General features: G+C 37.8%; 1 protein-coding gene across 9 annotated transcripts in view; it reads right to left on the bottom strand.

Moving 5' to 3' along the window:
* UNC5D (unc-5 netrin receptor D) overlaps positions 1–24,551 on the bottom strand; it is a 490,573-nt gene that overhangs the window by 442,266 nt on the left and 23,756 nt on the right. The gene's annotated exons all lie outside the window — the stretch shown is intronic.

Genomic DNA, 24,551 nt, shown 5'->3' on the forward strand with positions numbered 1-24,551 from the left:
CCAGGACTGAGATTAACTAAGAAACACATTAGCATTTTTGCCTGTGAAGTGTGCTTGCTGCTGCTCTCTGAAGGCTGCCTCCTCAAGCTCGTAAACAAGCTGCTTTACAGTGGACAACTGATTTTGGGAATTCAGGCCCATCCGCTTAAGTACAATTACCAAAAAGCAGAGGAGAGAATGCATTCAACTCCGTCGTCTCATTACCATGCAGATTCTGCTAAGCAACCAAATTTTCATACTAGAAGTTAGAGTTCAGATCATGAAATCTTGAGTCGTGTTAACTCAGATTTAAATGTCAGTTCCAGCACTTAAGGGCTCTGAGGCCTTGGGTAATTAATTTTAATCCTCTAAAGTCGCACTGTCCCGTATGATAGCCATCAGCCACATATTGCTGCTGAGCACTTGGAATGCAGCAAGTGCGATGGAGGAGCTAATGTTGAAATGTTATTTCATTTTAATTAAAATTTAAATTTAAAAGTCGATACTCTATTCGATTTTTGGAACAAGCTTTAAGCATGTTGGAACAACTTGGGTATGTAAATCTGTTTCAACTGTACATTTTATGAAATCTAAATACAGATCAAGCATTTCCAGTGAAATTCAACATCCAAATTGAGATGTGTTCTATGTAGAAATAGGCTCCGATCTAAAGACTTAGTATAAAAGATGTTAAGTAACTCATCAATAATGTTTTGCATTGATTACATATTGAAATGATATATATATGAATTGAGTTAAATAATACATATTATTAAAATTAATTTCACCTGTTTCTTTTTATCATTTTTAATGTGGCTACTAAAAATTAAAAGTTACTTATGTGCCTTACATTTGTGGCCTGCGTTATTGTTTCTATAGTGTGATGCTGTTCCAAACCTTAGATTCATTATTTGTGAAATGGGAGGATAAATAACCACCTTGTAGGGTTTTACAAATTTAAAATGTATATATATGAAGCATATTCCCTAGTGTCTGGCATACCATTCAATAAATGGTAATTTTTCTTAATTCTACTACCCAGTACACAGGATGGTTTACTTGTCTTGAATAACATTTGATACCTTAAAATCCTAAATAACTATCCAAATTTCCTAGAACATTAGTGCTTTTTTTCTAATACTGCACAATACAAGATCTTCATGAAAGCCTAATATGTTCCCAAAGAAGTAAAGGAATTAAAAAAACAGATCTCATTTTCCCTCCTGCCTTCAGATAGCATCCCTTCAGAATTCCTACTCTCTTTGTTCAACCACATACATTCACACACACACAGACACTCACAGAGCTACCACTATTGTATCTGGTCAAGGAAAGAAGGTTAATTAAAGCAGCTTTTGAAAATCCTCTAAAAGCCCTGATGCTGCACAGCATCCAAGGAAAAGAAAATATGTAGAGAGCCCTGCAATTCTTCCATTTGGTAATAAGGTCATTTTGTTGCATCATGCTTCAGTTGCATTTGGCTTAGCTTTCCCCTTTTATAAGCAGAAAACATTCAGAATCCTAAGAAAAGGAAAGAGTGGAGAGATAGAATTTCTCCCATGAAAGGATTTTCCCGATTTGGCTCTCAGCCCATCTCCATTTGGAGATTCGGAGCTTCTCTTATTCCTTGAAACCCAATGGCACCACTGAGCCGCTCAATGCTAAATAAATATTTCAGATAGAAAGGTAAGCTGTCGAATTTATCCCAACTGGTTTAACAAGAGGCAAATTCTACCCTTTCTCCCTTCTCCCAGCCTCCACTGGCTTTCATCTCATTTAATCAGGCACAAAATTTTATGTCTCTCAAACCCATGGCTTTCTCACCATTGCTGAATTTCTCAAATCATCTTCTAGGCTCCATCTCTCTCTCTCGATTATTTTAGGCTTATATTTTACCAAGAGTTCCTTTACACTCTTTACTCATCTTCCCCTAATGTTAATATCTTATAAAATCATTATACAATTATAAAACCCAGGAAATTAACATTGGCACGATACTACTTACTAGAACATAGATCTCCCTGGAATTTCACCAGTTTCCCCATGGATGTCTTTTTCCTGCTCTAAGTCCCAATCCAGGAACCCATATTGCAGTGAGTTGTCATGACTCCTTAGTCTCCTTCAGGCTGTGACAGTTCTCAGGCTTCCCTTCTATTTCATGACCTTGCCAATTTCACAAAAAAAAACCCAACTGGTCAGTAATTGTGTGGATGTCTCTCAATTTGGGTTTCCCTGATGTTTTCTCAAGATTAGATATGAGGTTATGTATTTTGGGCAAGAATACCACAGAGATGATGTTGGGGCCTTCTCAGTGCATCATATTAAGAGATAGATGATGCTAATGTCTTATTACTGATGATATTAACTTAACCACTCCATGAAAGTGGTACCTTCAGGATTTCTCCGCTGGAAGATTTCAATTTTTCCCTCTGTAATTTAATGAATACTTTGGAGGAAATATTTTGAGATTTTGCAAATATCCTGTATCTACTCAAATTTTCACCCACAAATCTTAGCCTCCATCATTGGATCCAGCCCAATGATGATTTTCTATTTCCCTCATTCCTTCTACATTTATTAACTGGGATTCTCGGAAGAAGACAGTCCCTTCTCCCCCACTTATTTACCTTTTCAAATACTTATTTATATCAATATGGACTCATGGATATCTATTTATCCTATGGGTTATAATGTAATACTGTCACTATTTACTTATTGATTTACTCAAGCTGTTCCACCTTTGGGAATTCTTCCAGGTTGGCTCCCTTTCAACATATCCCTATCTTTTCTTTTGAATACTTCCTTACTTTCTGGCCCTACAAGATATTCCAGGTTCACCTTATGTTTTTTCTTCTCTAGCTCTGGAATCAGTCATCTCTCCAAGAAAATATAGTTTCTTTCATTGAAGAGTGGTATTTGGTAACAAGGATCTGGGTGCCAGGTGTGCTTGTTGCTACTGGGGTGTCATTGCTTCCAGTCTCAATAGACAGAGCTAGGAAATATACATATGTACACACACACACACACATCTATATTTCTGTATCTATCTGCACATATATTAGAAAATCACGTGTTCACGTTGATACCTCCAATTCCAATCCAAGACCACAGCATTTATTCTCTACTTCATCATTTCCTTCTTTGTAACTTCTTTTTCCAATAGTGAAAAATCCAGTTCTCATTATCTACAAAATATTTACCCATTTGTTCAACCCTAGAATACTCAAAGTAGTTTCACAATTGCTAACCCATACCTCTGTGAGAAACAAATTTACTAAATAAAGTAGGGCATTTGCGTACACTTCTTTTTGTCTTTAGTCTTACAGTATCCATTCAAAAAGCAGTCTCCAAAGTTACTTAGGTTAGTTCTTCTTCCTTCCTTCCCTTTAGGTTACTTATGATACACTTAGGTTCATTTATTACTGCTTGCATTCCTTTGGGTTCTATGCACATCCTGGTTAATTTTATTTTATTTTTTTTAATATATGAAACATTACTCTAGTTCAACACGCAGAGTCAACCTAAATGGATAACCAGACAAGTGTTGTTCCCTCTCGTCTCTACTACCTCATTCTTGTTCCTCTCTTTTGCATACTTTTTCCTCACCCCCTCCTATAGTTAATTGATCTCATTATTTTCTAATTGATCCTTTCTGTATTTCTTTTAAAGAAATTATCAGATACATGCACATTTTAAATATCTTTTGTATTTCTTGATGAAAGGTAGTATATAAATAACTTTTGTACTTTGACATTCCACTTAACAGTATACTCTGTAAATTACTTGACAGTAATCAATTCACAGAAATCTTCACTTTTTCTTACAGCTGCACAGTACTTCATTGCGTTTATTCAACCACTCTCCTGTGTGTAGAAATTACGTTGTTTCCAGTATTTTGTACTTACAACCAATACCAATGAAGAAATCTTATTCTTATGTATCTTCATATTGTTGGAGATGGATCTTTTGTGCAAATTCCTAGAAGTGGGACGCTGAGTCAAAAGGTAAGTGCATATGCAGTTTTGTACTGTATTGCCAACTTTTCCTCCAGTAGGGCTGGACCACTTTGCATTCCCACCAGCAATGTGTGACAGTTCCAGCCTCCATATATTGTTTATGTTTGTTCTACCACATCCTCCACAAAGCACATACATCATCTAGAATGAAGGAAGGAAGGAATGAAAAAAGGAAGTATTGACACAGAGGTCTGAACACATCACTCTCCAGCTTAAAAATAATTGATGATTTCCTACTGTCTGTGAAATGAAGCTCTCATGCCTGTAGAAGTTCCTACAAGGTTCTCTCCAGGCAGGTTTGAGGCTAGCCTCATCTTCAGCAACTTTGTCCCGACACTCATTCTATCAGGGGACTTGTCAGTCCTCAAACATTCCATGATCAGTTCACCGATTTATAGCTTTGCTCACACGCTTCCCTCTCCTTGAGATCCCACACCCACATTCATTACCACTTATCTGATATACTTTACTCCCATTCAGTCTTCAAGCTCAAATGCCAATCCTGCTTCCTCAGAACAGGTTTACGTTTTACGTATTCCTTAGTATTCTAGAAGTTCTTCATTCACATCTTCTTGACTGCACTGAACCCACTGTATGGTGGTCGGCTCCAGGCAAACCTGGCTTCTTTGCACAAGTGTTCAGTCTTTGACAGTGGGTATGTTATCTTACTCAACTCTGAAGCTCCAAGACTATGGGTACACCAGTTTTCAAATGGATATAAATGAATAAACAAGACATGGAAATAACATTGCTCTGTATTCAAAACCATACTTCTCTTTTCATATCTCTTCTAGTCTAATGGTTTTATTTATGATCAAATATCACTCCTCTTAACAAACACACTTTCAAAGAGCAGAAATCAATGCTTACAGCCAGTATTGCCAAACACACATCCTTTGACTATTTTTCCTCCTGACAGGGTTTGGAAATCTGCTCTATTTTCTTTGCTTTATTTTCTTAGGATATTCTGCAACCCTTGCTGCCACTGAATGCCTACGTCTGACACTCCTCTATGCACATTTACTTTATTAGCACTCCTCTTTTCCTCCTTGTAACATCTAAAGAAACTGGGACAATCAAAAATATTGAAAGTCTGAGCAATTGATCTTCATTCTGACAAAGAGTTAGGAAACAGTATAATCTACTGAGATATTAATATCTGTTTTGTTCTGGTGCCACAGTAACCCCCACCCCAACTCCTTCAACACACACTCTCAAAAGAACACCTAAGCTTTTGAAACTAAGAAAAATGGATCTTCTCTTTTCCCAAGGGAGAACTAACAGACAGTTGTTTTTAAAAACACACATTCAAAGAGGCCATGGAACCAAAGTTTAGGGGTGAGGTGGGTTGGGAAGGTCCAAGGGTGGGAAAAGGCCAGAGGGGCTCAACTGTGGAGAAAAGGTTGGCTCTCCTGAGACTAGGGGATGTGGGGGTGTTTCCGTGAGTAAGAGTCTTGGATCCTGCTTGCATGTGAAAGGACTCTAGACAATCAGGGAATGCTGCTCCCTGGAGCTGCACTTTCCACAGCAGCAGAGGAGGCCTCTGTCTCTGGGTCTACTGTCTGCAGAGAGGACACCCATGAGAGGAGGTCCTATGAGCAGCGTCTCTGAGACTGACTAGAAAGAGCACCAGAGCTGACTGTGAAGCTCAGGGAGAGTTGCACTGTTTAAAGACCAGGCTCCTACCCTCTCCTCCAGACACTAAAGAAGCTCCCCAATCTCTTAAACCACCCGGTGGAAGTCATGAGACTGTCAAACTTGAGTAAGTGTGGGGTCTTAGTATTCTCAGCATGCTGCTGAGTGTAGATGTTGAGCCTTATTTAATTTGCTAAATGCATTTTAAAATGTATTTTAAAATGATATCTTACAGCAAAATATTAGGGAACACAGTTCGCACCTGACACAGTTATAACCTATTAAATGTCAAAGCAACAAGGATTGGAACTATTCTATGCACCCTCATCAATAACTCCTCTAAAGTAGTTATGAAGGGAGTTGAGATTAGGTACAGTGGAGGACAGGCTGGCCTATGTCCCAGCGGGAGGACACAGGACTGCTGGAGTGAATTCTAGGTTCTCTGAAAATCAGGCGCCTGATGTGGCCTCTACCAATCTGTTAAGGAGAACAATCTCCTAAAGGGATGTGATTTCATCATTTAATCTTTCTATCCTCTGCTACTCAAATCATTTGAAATGAAGGTCCAAGTAATTGGACACAACATAATTTCGGAGGCACCTCCACCTTGCTACTTAAATTATTTTCTGATATCTAGATGCCTATACTTTCTTGGAAAATGGGAAAGCTGTTTAAGCCACAATTTAGAATAAAATATTTTCTTAAAAATTAATCCAACAGCCAAAACATATTTGCATGACTGGCACTGAGAAATTTTTTAAGCAGAGAAGGAAAGTGAGTGAATAAATCCTTTACTATTGCAGGAGGCATCAAAAAAAGTGGTCACATAGAAGTGGTTACTGACACACTTCACTACTTTGCCTGGGGTCAACCCTGTTGACTCAACCGAATGGCGACAAACATAAGCTTCCCACAGATGGTCGTTATCTAGATATCTGTTTCTCCCAGCACTCATAAAATTGTCTTTGTAAGTATTTTTAACTAAACTAATCTCATATATAAGCGTTTCAACTCTAAAGAATCCACTAATATCAACATTAGGTGGCTGACTTTGAAAATCACAAATTGGCATGACATTATTTGCTGAATGTCCTTAGACAGAAAAACATGGGCATTACAGTATGCAAAGTGGTATATGAGGGAGTGGTGTGGTATATTTATTTTTAAATGACTCTAGAAAAAATCGACTAGTTTATTTTAAAATAAATTCAAATTGCTTTATAACCATCTCTGAAAGCTTTAACCAATGTCCAATATCGCAAGGCTACAATAATTAGAACCAAATTTTTCCACTAGAAATGAATTAATAACTGAAGTTCTGAATATGCAGCATGCGCTAATCCTGGTTTTTAAAATCCCTAATGGGCTTTGTAGCAATGCAATTTGGCAAAGTGAGTAAAATCCTAACATAATGGATAAAGGTAATTAGAGATGCAGAACAAATTCTTTTTAAATGCCCTGCATGCAATTCGGACACTTTAGTTCCTTCTTCAGAAATGGGAAACTAGTGAAGGGAGCAAATACAACAAATCAGGAGAATAATAACGGAAAATCGAACTGTATCAATCACAGAGGGATTCGGGGCTTGAGAGCTATTACAATCCTTCTAGCTATTTCGACTTTCCAAGATTTCCAAAGAAACTGGCCAACTTACAATTAATGAATCTCTCCACTTAGAAATAGCCTAATTTCAGCTAAGTTGCCAAAATGGGGGAAGACAACCGATGGTTTGAGGAACTAAAAGAAAACCAATGGATGGATGTTTTAGGGAAAATGTATCCTTTTTGACATGGCTGCACAAATCTTTCCATAAATAATAGCAATCATTTATATATACATATAAATCACTTATTTATATAATATTTATATATATAAATAAAATAGTGAATATTTATATTATAAACAAATATTTATAGTTTAAACATTTATAATATATTTATATATTATAAATGTTTACTATTTACTACTTAATATAACGCTTAATATATAAATATTATAATATTTAGTATATATAATAAAGGATAAAATGAGTACCCAGTTAGACTTCAAACTGAACCTCATTATTACAGCAGACGTGTCACTGTGAGCTACAACTGTTTCTTGCTAGCTGAAGTTCAGCAACACAAGAGGTAGAAATGCAAGAGTGGAAATGGAATAAATGGGCTTCAGAATCAAGGCATATCAGAGGTGGAACGGCCTTAAAGGTCACACAATCCACCACCCATCTCACTTAAGCATAAAGTGAGTCCAGAAGCAGCCCAAGTATCTAACAGCCAACCACATGGACAGGTAAAGTGGGGCAAGACCAGCTCTTCCGTTTCCCAGCTCGATCTTTTCTCCACTGCAAAAGCTGGCCTATTTCCCCAGAAACACCTCCAAAGGCCGTCGGACATGGTGGATTAAGGCCACAAATTATCCTGAGACTACCGAGGATGTTGTGTGAACTCGCAGAGACATCTCCTTTATGGTACTTATTTTTAGAAGAGTTGGTTGGTTGACTTGTACAACAATAAAGGAGAGATCTCAAATTGCTTCACTCTATTTGCTCTCAGCTTATCATGCTCATTTTGAACAGCTCAGTTTTCACTGGGGTACTGGGCATGGTTTGGGGGTTTTATTCTAAAGCCTCTCCCCCAGAAAGGCCACAAGTAGCTGATCTTTGGTTATTTCTTCCAATCGCTTTGATACACCTTCTAGTCACACTTTCTTAAGTCCTACGTGTTGGCTATATTTGACAGACAGAGTGAAACGCAGCCCCATTTCTGATGATAATGCCTTTTAACAGTTGTCAAGACAGATTTAACAGAGGGCTACAGGAATTCATAACTCCCAAACAGGTTTTTTCATCTTTATATAAAACTTTGGGGCCCCATGAATAGTTATCATCTTGAATTTTTTCCCTAAAAAATGACATGCTCACTAAATTGTGACATATTTCTAATGTTTCTGCTTCTAATATTGTTTTTTAAGTTTAAACTGTCACATAAAACTTACTAACTGTATAATCACAGGTCTTTCACCTCTGTGGCCTACAAACTCCAAACTGTAGGTAGATAGACGAGAAACGGCTCGACAATGCCGACAGCCTCATTTTCAGGTTCATGGAGGGAATAGATCTGTGGATCCCCCCAGCCTTCTGTCAGGGGAAAGCCAACTTTTCTTCAGCTGAAACATCGTCGCTGGGCCTTCCCAGGGAAGGTTTCCTCAATAAAAAGCTTAACTTGATGTGTAACAGTGATTTGCTTTACCATTCTGTGCTCTGGATCAAAAGAACAAATTGTTTACTCCAGGTGCCTGAATAAATATAATTCATCAATTATCTTGATCTTTTTTTTCCTTTGTCTCATATAATAGCAAAGTGAATGCTATCCAGAGGGCTCCCTCAGATTTATCTATCATCTACTATGGAGCCAACAATGATTTTTATAGAGTCATAGAACCCTAGAAAGGGAGCTTACTCAAAGCTTCATCTGAAACCAGTTACTACTTCTAAACAAAACCATAGCCAAATATTCAGGATAGTTATCTTTTCTACACTACAGAATGTCCTAGAATGAATGCTATAGTCATTCTCCTACGGAGGCCCAGGGAAAGGTGTTCACCTGAAGATAAATTGGTCTCATCCTGCAAAGAATGGGCTGGGGAATTCACAGGCTTTTTCCTTATCCATGAACCTGACAGGCTGTCAAAACAGTCAAGCAGTTTCACACCTGTCCAGCTACACGTTGGAGTCTGTAGGCCACAGAGATAAAAGTCTTATGATTATACAATTAGTGATGTTGTATGACTGTATAATCTTTAAGAAATCACCAGAAGTGTTTAGCAAGTATATCATTTGGGTTAATATCTATCTGAAAGTCAAGCAAAATGAGTCTATTTTAAAATAACTGGTCAAGAAGGTGTCAAAAAGGAAACCAGAGGACTGGCCTTGTGGTGTGGTGGTGAAGTCCAGTGTGCTCCATTTCAGCGGCCTGGGTTCACAGGTTCAGATCCCTGGTGCGGACCTACACCACTCAAGCCACGCTGTGGCAGCATCCCACATACAAAAAAGTAGAGGAAGATAGGCACAGATGTTAGCTCAGGGCTATCTTCTTTCCAAAAAAAGGAAAATTGCACTCTAGGTCAAAGGAGTAAAACTGATTAAAATAACTTTACTATATGGTATACAACCCAGAGTGAGACATGTTTTACTTATAGAAAATACACATTATATTTTTAAATATTTTTCCTATTGCTAAATTGAAAATAAATGTGGTTATTTACCATCGATAACTGATACAGATAACTGAAATTGTCAGAGATAACATATCTCCAACTCACTGGATTAAACTGGGGTTGAGATGGATGGTGCTGGTGGTGGCAGAGGAAGGTGATATTTCAGCCATTCTTGTACAAAGAAAATCTGTCACCAAAAGTAGTGAATTTTTTAGAAAAATTAGTTAAGAAAAGGTTTTTTAACCTGTATGTTTTAAAAAATAAATATTTTCTATTAAAGTTGCTCATATCCTCTATGATTCCGTAATTGTTTTATACGTATAATTTCTAAACTCAGTACAATTATTTCAGCAAAAAGTATACACAAGCATAATACAATTTGATATAGTTTCATGTGGTCTTTATCTTTTCCTATTTTTCATAGAACTGGCCAAGACAAAGATTTTCTGTTGGTATTCTCACTAAATTGTTTCCCAGTTTAAAATGAATTTGTCCCCAGTAAAATCCCCTTTCTATACCTATCGAAATTACTCTTCTTAAAAGGTTTCAAGATTTCTTTTATTTTTTGAATTTTGATAATGTGACATCTTTTTTTTTAATTTTTATTTTTTTTCGGATGTACATCATATTTTGAATTCTGTATACATTACATCATGTTCACCACCCGGAACATTAATTATAGTGCATCCCCTCACAGGTGAGCCTAGTCACCCCTTTTGCCCTCCTCCCTTCTCTAATGGTAACCACCAGTCCAATCTCCAATGCTATGTGGTTTTTTTTTTCTGTCGTTTTTATCTTCTACTCATAAGTGAGATCATATGGTATTTGACTTTCTCCCTCTGATTTATTTCACTCAGCATAATAACCTCAAGGTCCATCCATGTTGTCACAAATGGCTGGATTTCGTCATTTCTTATGGCTGAGTAGTAGTCCATCATGTATAAATACCACATCTTCTTTATCCATTCATCCCTTCATGGGCACCTAGGTTGCTTCCATGTCTTGGCTATGGTGTATAATGCCACAATGAACATAGGGGTGCAAGTATCTTTATGCCTTTGTGTTTTCAAGTTCTTTGGATAAATACCCAGCAGTGGAATAGCTGGATCATATGGTAGATCTATCCTTACTGCTGGTGGCAGTGCAAACTGGTGCAGACATTATGGAAAGCAGTATGGAGTATCCTCAGAAAATTAAGGATAGATCTACCAAGATTTCTCTTAAAAAGTCTAAGTACTTGAATGATTCTTGATCTAAGTAGTTCTCAACCTTGGCTCTGCTAGGTTATCTAGGGAACTCTTAAGAAATACTTGTGCCTGGGCCCCATTCTAGCACAAATAAGTGAGAATCTCTGAAGTTGGGGCCTGGGCATCAGTATTTGTAAACCTCCCCAAGTGATTCCAGCTCACACCTGACAACCTCTGCCACAGGCTGATTTGTGACTTGACACGGCACATCTCACTAAGAGAGTTCTTTAATGTTTTATCTTGCATCCCTGTCGTCATTACGGGAGAAAGCGAACTGCTAAATGCTGACAGTTACTCACTGCCCATACTATGAAAAGTTAGAAATCAACCCTTATATTTGTATATTGGGGATAAAGGGAATCAGAGAGGCCCCAACAGATAATGCCCTTTAGCAAAGAAAAATAAAAAAGATTATATGAGAAATTTTTTAAATTTAAATTATTTATTTAAACCATTATTATTGAGGTAACAAGTTTAAAACATTCTATAGGTTTCAGGTATACAACATTATAACTCGATATCTGTATACACCACAGTGTGCTCACCACCAAAAGTGTAGTTTCCATCTGCCACCACAGAACTGACCTTCTTTACCCATTTCCCTCCCCCCAGCTCCCTCTCCTCTGGTAACTATCAATCTGCTGTCTGCTCTATGAGGCTTTTTTTTGTTTTGTTTTGTTTTATATTCCACATATGAGTGAAAGCATACAGTATTTGTCTGTCTCCATCTGACTTATTTCACTAGCATAATATCCTCAAGGTCCATCCGTGTTGCTGCGAATGGCAACATTTCATCTTTCTTTATTGCTAAGAAGTATTCATTGTGTGTGTGTGTATATGTATATATATATATGTATACATATATTCCACATCCTCTTTATCCATTCATCTGTTTATGGGCACTTAGGTTGTTTCCATATCTTGGTTATTATAAATAATGCTGCATGCACATTGGGGTACATATACTTTTTCAAATTAGTGTTTTCATATTCTTTAGATAACATCAAACTAAAAAGCAAAGGAAACGTGCACAGCAAAGGAAACCATCAACAAAGTGAAAAGACAATCTGCTAAATGGGAGATGATATTTGCAAATCATATATCTGATAAGGGATTAATATCCAAAATATATAAAGAATTCATACAATCCAACAAGAAAAAAACAAACAACCCAATCAAAAACTAGGGAGGGGATCTGAACAGACATTTTTCCAAAGAAGATATACAGACGGCCAACAGGCACATGAACAGATATTCAACATCTCTGATTATTAAGGAAATGCAAATCAAAACCACAATAAGATACCACCTCACGCCCGTTAGAATGGCTATTATCAAAAAGACAAGAAATAGCAAGTGTTAGAGAGGATGTGGAGAAAAGGAAACCCTAATACACTATTGGTGGGAATGTAAACTGGTCTAGCCATTACAAAAAACAGAATCGAGCTTTATCAAAAAATTAAGAACAGAATTACCACATGATCCAGCTTTTCTACATGAGGAAATTTTCTCAAAGTAAAAGTTATTCTCCCTTGTATATGATGAGGTAGTTTTGCTTTAATGTGTTAAACTGCATCTTCAGAAACATTTTTACTAAATTATTTCGACTCATATTTAGAAATTCAATTTTATTTGTGAATCAATTTTTTATTTAAAAGAAACTCACAAATTGTTTTTATTCACTCTCTTACTCAGTCTTTTAAGTGCAGACTATTTCATTCCCCTGTGAAAAACATTTCCTATTCTGTCTACCATTAACAACCTCTAGAGTGAAATCTTCCCCAAATAACCTCCAAAGAGCATTAAATCATCAAATGAATAATGTTCTTGTAGAACACATGTAAACTGAAAGTACTAGTTTTAGCTAACCTGGGAGTTCATAAAACATTGAAAGTGTTTGTCAAGACTGCAAGTCTATTAAGATAAACATACTGATGTTTCCATATAGTAAAAGATTTGCCAAAATATAGGGAATCCTTTATAAGATGCTTCACTCTCAATTTAAAAAATAAAAATCCATAATCAATATATTCAGAAAGCTCCATGAGTATTATTTCAAGCAGTAGACTTTATGTTATCTGATGAATATTGTTGCTCCAGGATATAGTACCAAGAAGGAAATATGTTGTTTTTGTCAGACCTGTCAGAGTAGCGAAATGAAGTTCAGTACAGAAATAACACGTCTGAAGAACACAGGGAGCATTTTTACCTCAGAAATTATGGTGCTTAGTCAAGTTTTATAAACTCTCTTGTATATCGACTCCAGTACATAGTGGTGTTTATGCACAGTCATATACATAAGAAAAGAATACAGAAACTGACCCTCTGCCTGACAATCCCTCCTCTTTGTTGAAGAGACTTCACACCTGACAAAAATCCTCAATAATCCATTTACGGAAGTGATTACAATTGGTATACAGAGGGTAACGAAGGTGTATAGTGTAAGTTTGGTTTGTTGTTTCTTATAAGAGGAGAGGAGGTTATTGCACTACATTTACATAATTTTCTGCTAAATTTTAGCAGTAAACAGGTATAAAGAAAAGAAAATTATGAAATGAAATTGTTCAAAACGGCTGGTAGCCGTCGAGCCCAGAGCATGCAGTCTTGTGGTCTTGGATGCTGTGGCGACACCAACAGCAGTATTCAGAGTGGCCACTGTTTCATGAGGTATTTATAAAAGAGACCAAATATGACTAGTATTTTCCTACTTATTTTAAGAAAAGCAAAAAATTTTTAGGCCAAATTCCTGTCTCTGCAAATTGCTCTGAGCATTTAGAGATTTGGAACTGCTCTTTACAACTGAATGATGCTTACATGGACTTTAAGTGGATGGAAAATAGCACAATATTTTAATGCTTAGAAGAATACCTGAATACATGTGAAGGGATAGGTCATTAAACGTGGATATTCAAGATATGATACAAAAGAAATTCATCACACAGAGAATGTAAAACGAGGAGGATGCCTAGATTTAGGATATCATCAGAACACCTGTCACCAAACAAAATGAAGGAAGTAGGCAAGAAAAGGAGAGAATGACATCCACTGAGAAGTGTCAAAGGCATTAGTATGGGAAGGTATTTCCCCTAATGATGAAAATGTAGGCCACAGGGGACAGCGGAATGAGGCTGTCCTAGACCTCACCTATAGGGCCTCTTCACAGGGGAACAGCCTACAGGAATCCTTTCCAGGACCTGTAGGAGTATCTTCAGGGAAGGTAGAATAGCAAGGTTAGAGTTTCAAAAAGAAAAAGAGTTTGGCAAAAAAATTAGAGGGAAAGGGTTGTAATTACTTATTTAGTGCAAGAAACATTCACACCCAGTGACATGGGTATGGATCCTTGATAAATGGTGCCCATCCTGCACCCGACACAGCTACGGAGCTGGCCATGAAAATGTCTCTCCTTCGTTGAATCTGGGCATTGATAGCAAAGAGAAAATGAGGAAATGCAATCTTGTAAGGAAAGAGGTAATTTTCATCAGGGAAAGGAGTTAGAAGGAAGATTTCAAAAAAAGGCTTCAGTATAGAGGGGGGTTTGCCCACAGGGAGAAGACACACAAACATGTGATGACAGAACAGAGATCTGAGACACAGCCAGGGCCTGGTAAGCTCCGAAGAGCCGAGGGAGTTCTGACCAGGGGAGCAGAGAGAGAGGCTTTGTGCTTCAAGTGACAAGTAAACGGAACCAAGCTGAGGGATATGAGTTGTGCGACAGACACACATGGGCTTTAAACGAACACCATGTTGAAACTTTATTTGTCAGGCAATGGGGAAACAGAAGGGATCTGAGAAGGGAGAGAGATTACTAGGGTGAGCATCAGGAAGATTAATCTGGGAATGGAAGACGGAACGAATCTGTGGGGGAGGGCACCAAAGACAGAAGTCCACTTAAATGCAATCTTTTAGGCAAAAGAAAATTAGGTGGCAATGAAAATGAGAAGAAGAGGCAGTACTAAATGAGAATTTGCAGATTTCTGAAGACATAAATGTTATAAGAAGTATCAAAGCGGGTGTTGCAAATACTGGCAAGCCAATATGAACTCTGTTCTGGCTGACAGTAGGTAAAGAAAGTCACCAAATGGAGGACACATTCCCTGTTACTTTTGTTTGTTTGTTTTTAGTGAGGAAGACTGTCCCTGAGCTAACATCTCTTGCCAATCTTCCTCTATTTTCTGTGGGATGCTGCCATAGCGTGGCTTGGCTAGCAGTGCTGCAACCCCACCCAGGATCTGAACGCTGGAACCCTGGGGTGTGGAAGTGAAGCACACAAACTTAACCGCTATGCCACTGGGCTGGCCCTAGTCCCTGTTACTCTGTCTAGCAACCTCACATTAACAACCTCCCGCCTTGCCCCAACACACACACAGAATTTCACAGATAAATGCAGATGCAGGAAAAAACATTATTAGGAAGGTCAACTCTTTATCTAATATATGACACAAACAAAACGGACTCTTTCACTAAATAGTAAATGATTGAATACCAAGCCTTTACTACTGTCTTCTCAAAAAGATCCTCTATCACAAGTATTTTGCAGAGTAGAGAAATTACAGATCAACTTTTACAAAGAAAAGGTAGCATTTCTTCATATATAGTAGTACTTTTGAATCTTTAATTGCACCATAGAAAAGATTATGCTCCATTTCCACGGTACAAATACCCAGAATCCTGAACTTTTCTTGAGCATACAAGGTCAAGTCTATAGATTGTATCTTTTGTTTCTGTTTTGGCTCCAATTCGCTCTAGCTAATTGGAAGCTGGAGATCTTTTGCCTATGGGAGAGCCAACAGCAACAACAGCCTGAGCCTGTCTTTTTGAAGCAAAGCAAGGTCATTCGGAAGTGTTCATCATTAGAGCATTTATATATGAGTGTGGAGGTAGCTGGGATGAAGGTGGCAAGGAGTTAACATCATCCTTTGAGGCTGACCACGGTAGTAGACCTGGTTATTAACCGGCTATAGAGGACTGATTCCTACACGTTTTACATTTGGGATCTGTGTTCATTAGTCACCAATGTGACCTACAGCAAAAATACAACGCTGACAAATTTTCTCTTCATTGCAAAGGGTCAGTCAGAGTGGGAGCAATTTGTTACCCACATAAAATTTATATTATGTTTACGTTCTCTGAATAGTTTACAAGTTCATCACTATATCTCAGAAACAGCTGGTTCTTATTCCCAGCATCATCTCTCCCCACTGCAAATACAAACACAGCAAGTCATAATAGGTGGACAGTTGAGTGAAGTCCCAAATATTCCTTTTGAGTTTATTTATCTTCCTCTTTCAGAAACACCCAGGAAATGATGCCTTAACCCAACTCTGTAAGCATTAGTCACTATTTACAAAATGACCAAGCACAGATGCGTTGAGCCTACACAGTGTCATTAGAATTGACGAGATACTCCTTGTCCTTCTCAGTGCATCTCAGCAGGGGGAGAGATCTTCTGCTAGAGCTCTGCTAGATTCTGCTGGAATCTACTGGGCTGGTGCTCATGGCAGGGAGCCTGGGATATGGCAGAAATTGAATTTGCTAAGGTTATAAATCTGGAATCTTTCTTAGAAGAGATAATCACTCGCAACTGGTGATGATAACTGGGACCTACCATAACACACAGAACTTAACATCTAGTACATCGTTTTAAAAGATATTTGGTTCTCTACATAATACCAGCCTTGAACACATGAAACTCCATCTTTGAATTCAGACACCCACTGAAATGACTGACAACTGGATATTTTAAAATAAGAAATAATCTGCTTATATTTTTCACACCAGTAACTTCAAGGACTTTTTGCCAGATACAATGCAGACAGCCTCACATTAAGGAAAGCGTGACCTGATGAAGACATCTTAAATGTGAAGGAAGTATATACCTGGGAAGGTTGTAGAAACGATCCTAGAAAGTTAACTTTGCTAACACTGATTAGGTAACAGTGACAGGGCTGGCAATGAGTGTGAGTGTGGTGTGAGGCACATGTGACTTTCCGAGTGCACGGGGGTCAGGGGTACCAGGAGCTGGAAGACACTCTGAGCAAGAACCTGACAGCAGAACTCACTTCTGGATGAACCCTGGTTTTCACTGGGCCTGAAGAATGGAGCACAGTCCTGAGAAGAACCAGACCACACCAGGGAGGGAGGGAGTAGTTCAACTAATTACTGCATACCACGGTAAATACAGAAAGAAACTGGCAAATAGGTCAAGGTGCCTGGGGTACTTCCTTTGGTTTTGGTCACCCGCATCCAAGTTGCTAAATCTCCAGCATCTTTCCCGTCTTTCCTTAAAGACAGAAATTTGCAGAGCACTCAATATCATCTCTGAAGGAGAACATTGCAATCACAAATCTTTGAAAAGTATAGACGTTCACCCCATATATAAACAAAATTTTGAAGAAGCAAAGTGATTATCTTCTTAAGAAAAAGTTATAAGAAATGGAAAAACTTACTTTAAATTTATTCTTTTAGTAGAAATTAAAAGGACACTGCATCTCTGAAATGAGAGTTGAGGGTCATGAGAAGAAGCAGTCAAGAACAGGGGAAAAATGGAAAGCCTGGCCTACATAATTGGAGATGGCAATGAAGGCAGTGAGGTGCAGTCAGGAGTGCGGAGAAAACCCAATCAGTGAAGCAAAGGCTTGAGAAAAGTCTCCCAAGATTCAAGGGGAAAGATAAATGGATTAAGATGAAAAAAAGAAAAGCTAAATGACGATGAAGGCAGGTCCAGGATGGCTAATGTGCATTATAAAACACCAGACAGAGAACAGAGCAGACACAGACAAAGAATTATCACAGGAAAAAGTAATTGAAAACTCTTCTTAGGTGAGAAAAACCTCTGAAAATACACAATGAAATTTACCATATTGGATTTTAAAAGATTGCCTTTAAAAATATCGTCTTAAGGTATATTCCTGTCAACTGACAAACCAATCGTTCCAATGCTAATTTATTAATTAACAGTGATAGATTACTGTCCAGAGCAGTATTTAAAGCAAAATTCATCTGGCTTCTCCTTGAATACAGACCTACACGGGAAACAATCATAACTCAAAAGATTGCTTAGTGAGTATGGGATCAAAACAAGAGGAAAGAGATGGATAAACCAAAACTTAAATGGTATCTTCTTAAGATAGCTGAAATCGGCCATCTCAAAATTTGTATAGCAATACTAATGACTGTAGTAATATAGTAAAAAATGTTCAAATCCACTGGCAAAAGCTCACTCTAACTAGGACAGTGCTTGCACTGCCTCTGGTCATGTGAGGCTTTTTGTTTTAAATTATTTTATTGAGGTCACATTGGTATATTACATTGTGTATATTTCAGGTGTACATCATTATATTTCAGCTTCTGTATAGACTGTATCATGTTTACTACCAAAAATCTAGTTTCCATCAGTCACCACAAATATGTGCCCCTGTAGCCCTTTTGCCCTCCCCTTACCCACTTCCCCTTTGGTAACCACCAATCTGTTTTCCTTATCTACGTGTTTGTATATTTATACAAAGAATATAAAACCACTAATTCGAAAAGATATATGCACCCCTATGTTCACTGCAGCATTATTCACAATAGCCAAGACTTGGAAATAACCCAAGTGCCCATCAATGGATGAATGGATAAAGAAGGTGTGGTGTATATATACATACAATGGAATCAGCCATAAAAAAGATGAAATCATGCCATTTGCAACAACATGGATGGACCTTGAGGATATTGTGCTAAGTGAAATAGTCAGACAGAGAAAGACAAATACCCTATGATCCCACTCATATGTGGAAGATAAACAAATGTAGGGCTTCTTTACATCACTTGTTTATGCACAGGAGTCTGACTGACACTCTGATGGTTTATTTATTAGCTATGTTAATTCAATAGATAAGCTTCTGGTCAAAGTCAAATCTTGCTGGCCCAGAAGCAATTCTGACTAAAATGAATCCACATATCTAACCTTTGATATATTATATGTCAATTCTTAATTGAACAATTGAACACTTAGAGGGCAAGCTTACTGCCATTATAACGACGCTGCTATGGGGTAAACCAGTGTAACTCCCCACACTAACAACCTATTCAGAGAATTTGAAAAGCTGATTAAGAGGGGTGATTAGATAGATATACATCGAAAGCTTTATAACCTGCCAATAAAAAATATGCATTTTATTTTCAATTTCCTTGAATCATTAGCAAAATATTTATCATGTGTTAAACTACAAATGAAATCTTATCTCTCTCTCCACCCCACCTTCCAAAAAATACAACCAGAACATGCGCATATCCCATTTCTCTGGGTATAAGCCCCAATCTTTCAGAAATTTTAAACTGTTTTGTTTACAAAATGGCTTGATGATATGAAATAAAATTCAAACTACAAATGAAAACTATTTAGAAGATAGATAGACATAGATATGTAAGAATTAAGGCATACAAACAATACTACAACTGGAGGTAAACCAATTTCACTTTATACACTATCACAAGCCCCAGGAGATAAGTATCATGTGGCCATTTTCCAGACAGGGAAACTGTAGCACAGTGATTTTCTCAAGGTCACACACAGAGAGCAAATGGTGAATATGAGATTAGATCTTACACATGCCAGACTCAAAAACTCACACATTTTGTCAAAATATCACCTGGACTCTGAAAATAACAAAAACAAATTAAATAAGCATAATTTCACAGAGTTGAAATGTGAACAAAAGAGAAAAAACACACATCTAAGGAAATGAATACCATTTTTCAATTATATTGCCCCAGAGAAAAGAAAAACAGGTCATGTTCGTCTATATGAAAGACACGTTTTGCCACATTGATTTGTCACAATGATATTGATTTGTATTTATGAAACCATTTTTTTCAACACACTTTGCCTGAATTTAGGACACACTAATTTATGCATAATGGATTGTGACATATGTTATGAACTTTTAATCCAATTAGATTTTTAATCCAATCCATTACACTTCTTCTAATATTTGAGAGGAGGGGTGGTAAGAAAAACAGGAAACAGAGGGATAGAATGAAGAGAAATTTGCTCAAAACGCAGAAGGCAAAAGGAGGGAGAGTAGCGAAAGAAGAGGAGTGCAGATTTATTTTCCTATTTCATTGCATTTTAATCAAAAAGAGATTTTTAGACTTGATAAATTCACAACACTTTTCACAATACATTGCCATTTTGCCTACTAAAATTTCCTCTGGCTGTTGTTAGCTAGGATTAAAATACTTACTCAATATTTCAGATACAAACAGACAAACTTTGAAGTGGTAAAGTTGTTGCTCAGCTCACCTGTGTTAGGGGACAAATAAAGTAACAAATTAATGTTGTTAAACTCTGTCACCAAAGGACAAAATGGGGAATATCGCAAAGCAATGAGATTTTAAAGTTCTCTTCCGGGTTTATAAAAACACTTGTCAGGAATCCAGCCATTAGGATCATCTAAGCTGGACATGTGCACGTCTATACACGCTCATGCACACACGCACAAACTCACTCACGCCCTGAACACCAGAGGTGCTGGACTTGATCCAATATGTGCCGGATAAACAGGTTACAAATTCAATTTGGCTAGAGCACCATTTTCTCTCTCTTTTGAGACAGCTGAGTTTCTTAGGTGGTTGCTGCCATGTTGGACTTACGCAATGGGTTCTCAATACAAATCCTTCTCTAGAGATTTGCCAAAGCAGCTGAAGAAGCCATTTTACTCTTGGCTTTTCACCCTGGTAGTCCTTTTGCCTCGCAGTATCTTTAAAAACTCACATTCACATCGTAATTAGAGGAAACCTATATATTGTGATGACTAAAGAAAACATTTTACTCTTTAAAAGCCAGCTGGTAGCCAGCAAGCTCTTTTGAACTTCACAGAGACAAGATTTGGGATTCTCAAAAGCTAAAATGAGCCCTAGTCAAACATAATTATGCTCAGGCAGTTGAAGTAGACAAATGAGTCCCATTCCTGAGAAAGTTTTTTAAAGAACCCTATAATGAATTGATTAAAAATCTGTAATAGACATAAAAATGATACCAGGAGACCATGGAAAAGATGAAATGGTTTGGATTGTTAAGCCTTGTATTTCTCCCAGAGTTATAAATAAAATTGGGAGGATGTAAAATTTATATTTAACAACCCTTCCCAGGTTCTGTGGACACTTTTCTGACCCAAGCTTACAATGGAAAAACAACTGGATTTTTGTAAACCAATAAACATCTATCAGTCACATGGCAAATGTTCAAATATTACCAACCTGGAGTGGTAATGATATGAAAGTAAAATATCAAAATTGTTATGTTTTTGCTTAGTTTTAGCTATTAGCTTTCTCTAACTTCTCTAGAGAAAAATGATCCTAAAATTGACCTTTTGGGGAATCTTTCCAAACATATAGGAAACTCTTTACACTTTGTGTCACAGCAGAATTCAAATAGATCCCCACTGAGGGAAGTCGAATTACTTAAGTCCAAAAGAGGCCTGCCTATAAACTTTTGCATCATAACAAGGTCCAACATAAAGATCCAAAGTGCAAAGTTGGGGCAGGTACTTAAATCACACCTTCTGATTCCATGTTGAAACTCCTACATGTCTGCATAGTTATGCGTGTGTGTATTAACATGATCGAGAGCAACCAAATAATCGTAAGATACACAAATCCCCACTTTCATAATTTTAGTTGGCTCTAGATTAACTTAAGTCACTATAGCAAATGCTGTGGGGTGCATCCAGATTCCATCTTTAGGACAGAATCGCATGTTCCCCCAGCTACTGTGAGCACTGATGGCTAACGGCTTTCAGCTGAGCCTTCCTCTCCCAACAATTGCTCTAGGCCAGAGTTCCTCAAACCTTATCACTTCTGGGAGCCTCTCATGGCACTTCTTAAATTAAGAGATATCTAATATACCATTTGTAAGTAGGTCAAACAACCGAATAAGAATTCAAGGCTTAACCACTTAGCACCCAATGGGCACTACAATTTCAAGCCTTGGAAGATTGGGCACTACCACTCTGAATTTCTGTTTCACATTGATTTCCACACAGTGTTTGCTTTTTCACATACTGACAGTGAAAACCTGGTTTTGAAAAGAAAAAAGCAATTCAACGTGGAGACTGTGAACGACCTCAAGCTAGTAGTTCCTGCAGAGTCCTTGTGAATCCACTGGGGAACCATGGGCACATAGGTGCACAGTAGTTTGGAAAGCAACCCTGGTTTCTCACTCAAAGAGTCTCACTCATTGATGGTAACATCCCCTCCCCATGGGCAGGCCAGTGGGACAAAGAGCTATATTGAAAGTCATGGGCACTTGCCTCAATGTGGGACAACAGTGAAGAGCCATTCTAGTTTCATTGGGCCCGTGGAATCAGCTGAGGCCTCTGCTGCAGCTAGGCTGCCATTCACCTTCTCCCTCCACCAGTCCTGCTGCCTTCACGTCCCTGCCAAGAGCTGATTCCCAGTGCGCTCTGCAATGAACGTCCTGCGTGCTGGTCTGCACCCAGGCATCTGCTTCCCAGGGAAGCCAACCTATGCACAGTCCCTTAAAATGAAAAATTCAAAAATGGAATAAAATGTTACATTCTCCAGTTAGACAACTAAAGTGATACTTTAAGTAATATTTAGTTTTTAAACATCATTTTTCACTTTTGTCTGGGGCTGCAAAAACGCACAGCCATTCAACCTAGCTTCCTCCTGAAAATCCAACAACTTCAAAAACAGCATAGCATTAACTCTACTCCACAGCTGCTGTGTGTTCTGGAGATTTCTTTCAGTGGTGGGTGGATTGACCATATGCTACACCTAAGAAGGCTACACTGCACGTGCAGTTGAAATGAGCCCCGATCCTTAGTGTGTTTGCCATAATATTCTTATCTGCAGCAACGACACGAAAGCTTCCACAGTGCTAGCCTTGGAGTTACAATTTTAAACATATCCAGTCAAAGGGAAGTCCCATGAGGGGAGAAACGCTGTTCATCTCATCCCAGTGCCTAGAGCAGTGCCTGGCAAATTATAGACATGTGATACATAGATTTATTGAATGAAAGAATCTCTGAAATGAAGTTCCCATGCTCTCTTTAAGGATGGTTACTTTCCTGCAAGGTAAGTACAGGACAGAATTCATTAATCTCTCTGAAAAGATCAGTTGTGATTATTGTGATGTGTGTATTTTAAAAACAAAGCTCACCCAAACAGACGTGCTCTGCTGATGAGCAATGGCAGGAGGCCATCCCCAGTAATATAGGAATATATCCATAATGTACCTTAGGGGCACATTTCAATGTTAAAAGTTAAAGAAATAAATAGTGATTTTTTTTTTATTGCAGTCACAAGTACAGTACCATAAGTTGGCAACTGAAAGAAATGACTGCCTATAAATTTACAGTATGTTATGAGCCACTGTTTTAAATGGCCATGAAGCAGGTGTCTGCTAGACACTTGCACAAAGTTAAGAGGTTCATAAAAATATAAATGAACAGTGCAGCTCTGGCTTAGATCTTATAATTTAAGAACTGAGAGGACACAAGGTTTTACTTTTAATTTGAAGAGTATACTAAACTGCACCAGCAACTACTATAAAGATAATTACACACAGTCCATCAATTTGTCATAATAACTAATTCAGTGAGACAGCCTGTTGTATTACTATTATTGTTATCATTAAGGCTATTCATAAGAAAAAAGGCAAAAGCTGGGTGAATAAGGCTTAACATTAACTCAAAATAACCAGAACCAATACTAGAATCAGAAAATAGTTTTTCACAAAGTTCATCTCCTGAGGAAGGAGTGGAGAATGATTCCCTTTAAAAGTGGATGGCTACTGGTTAAATTAAATCAGTGATTTGAGAGTAGTAGGTGAAGCAGTGTCTGGCACTAAAATATACAAACAGCTACAACTACATGTAATCTTATATCTAAAGCCTAAGATAACCAGATAATCTTCATGTCCTTCAAAAACTGTTCAGTCATTTCCCAAGTCATTACAAAATATTGTCAAGATTCTACAATAATCTAACAGTCTTGTTCTTTCATAAAATAAGCCAGATCAACACAACATGCTACTCCTAGTGTCTGTCTGGCTTAAAGTTCTCAACCTTTAAATAGCTCAGTCTTGAACCATGGAGAAATAAACTTCGCACAGGTAGTTTCTCATTCATCTTATCCTGGAAAACTTATTTTCATTCCCATCAAAATGGCTGCTCCAGCAGTGATTACATTCACATAGTTTATTTATTGTTTATAGTAGTTGAGAATATATCTTATCTGGTTTAACTTTCCCTAGTGGCTCACGAAAAGAAACATTTGGTCCTTGTGACAGTTTTATATATGGCCCTAGACACTTTGACACTCTTCCCATCTAGAGGCGAGGTCTCTGTTCCCTCCCTTTTTCAATCCAGATAGGCTTGTGATGGCTTCATTTTACACAGTATGGCAGAAGTGACTTCGGAGGCTAGCTCATAAAATTCTGTTTTCTGTCTGG

This window comes from Equus caballus, chromosome 27 (genome assembly GCF_041296265.1).
Source record: "Equus caballus isolate H_3958 breed thoroughbred chromosome 27, TB-T2T, whole genome shotgun sequence".
In the NCBI taxonomy this organism is placed as follows: Eukaryota; Metazoa; Chordata; class Mammalia; order Perissodactyla; family Equidae; genus Equus; species Equus caballus.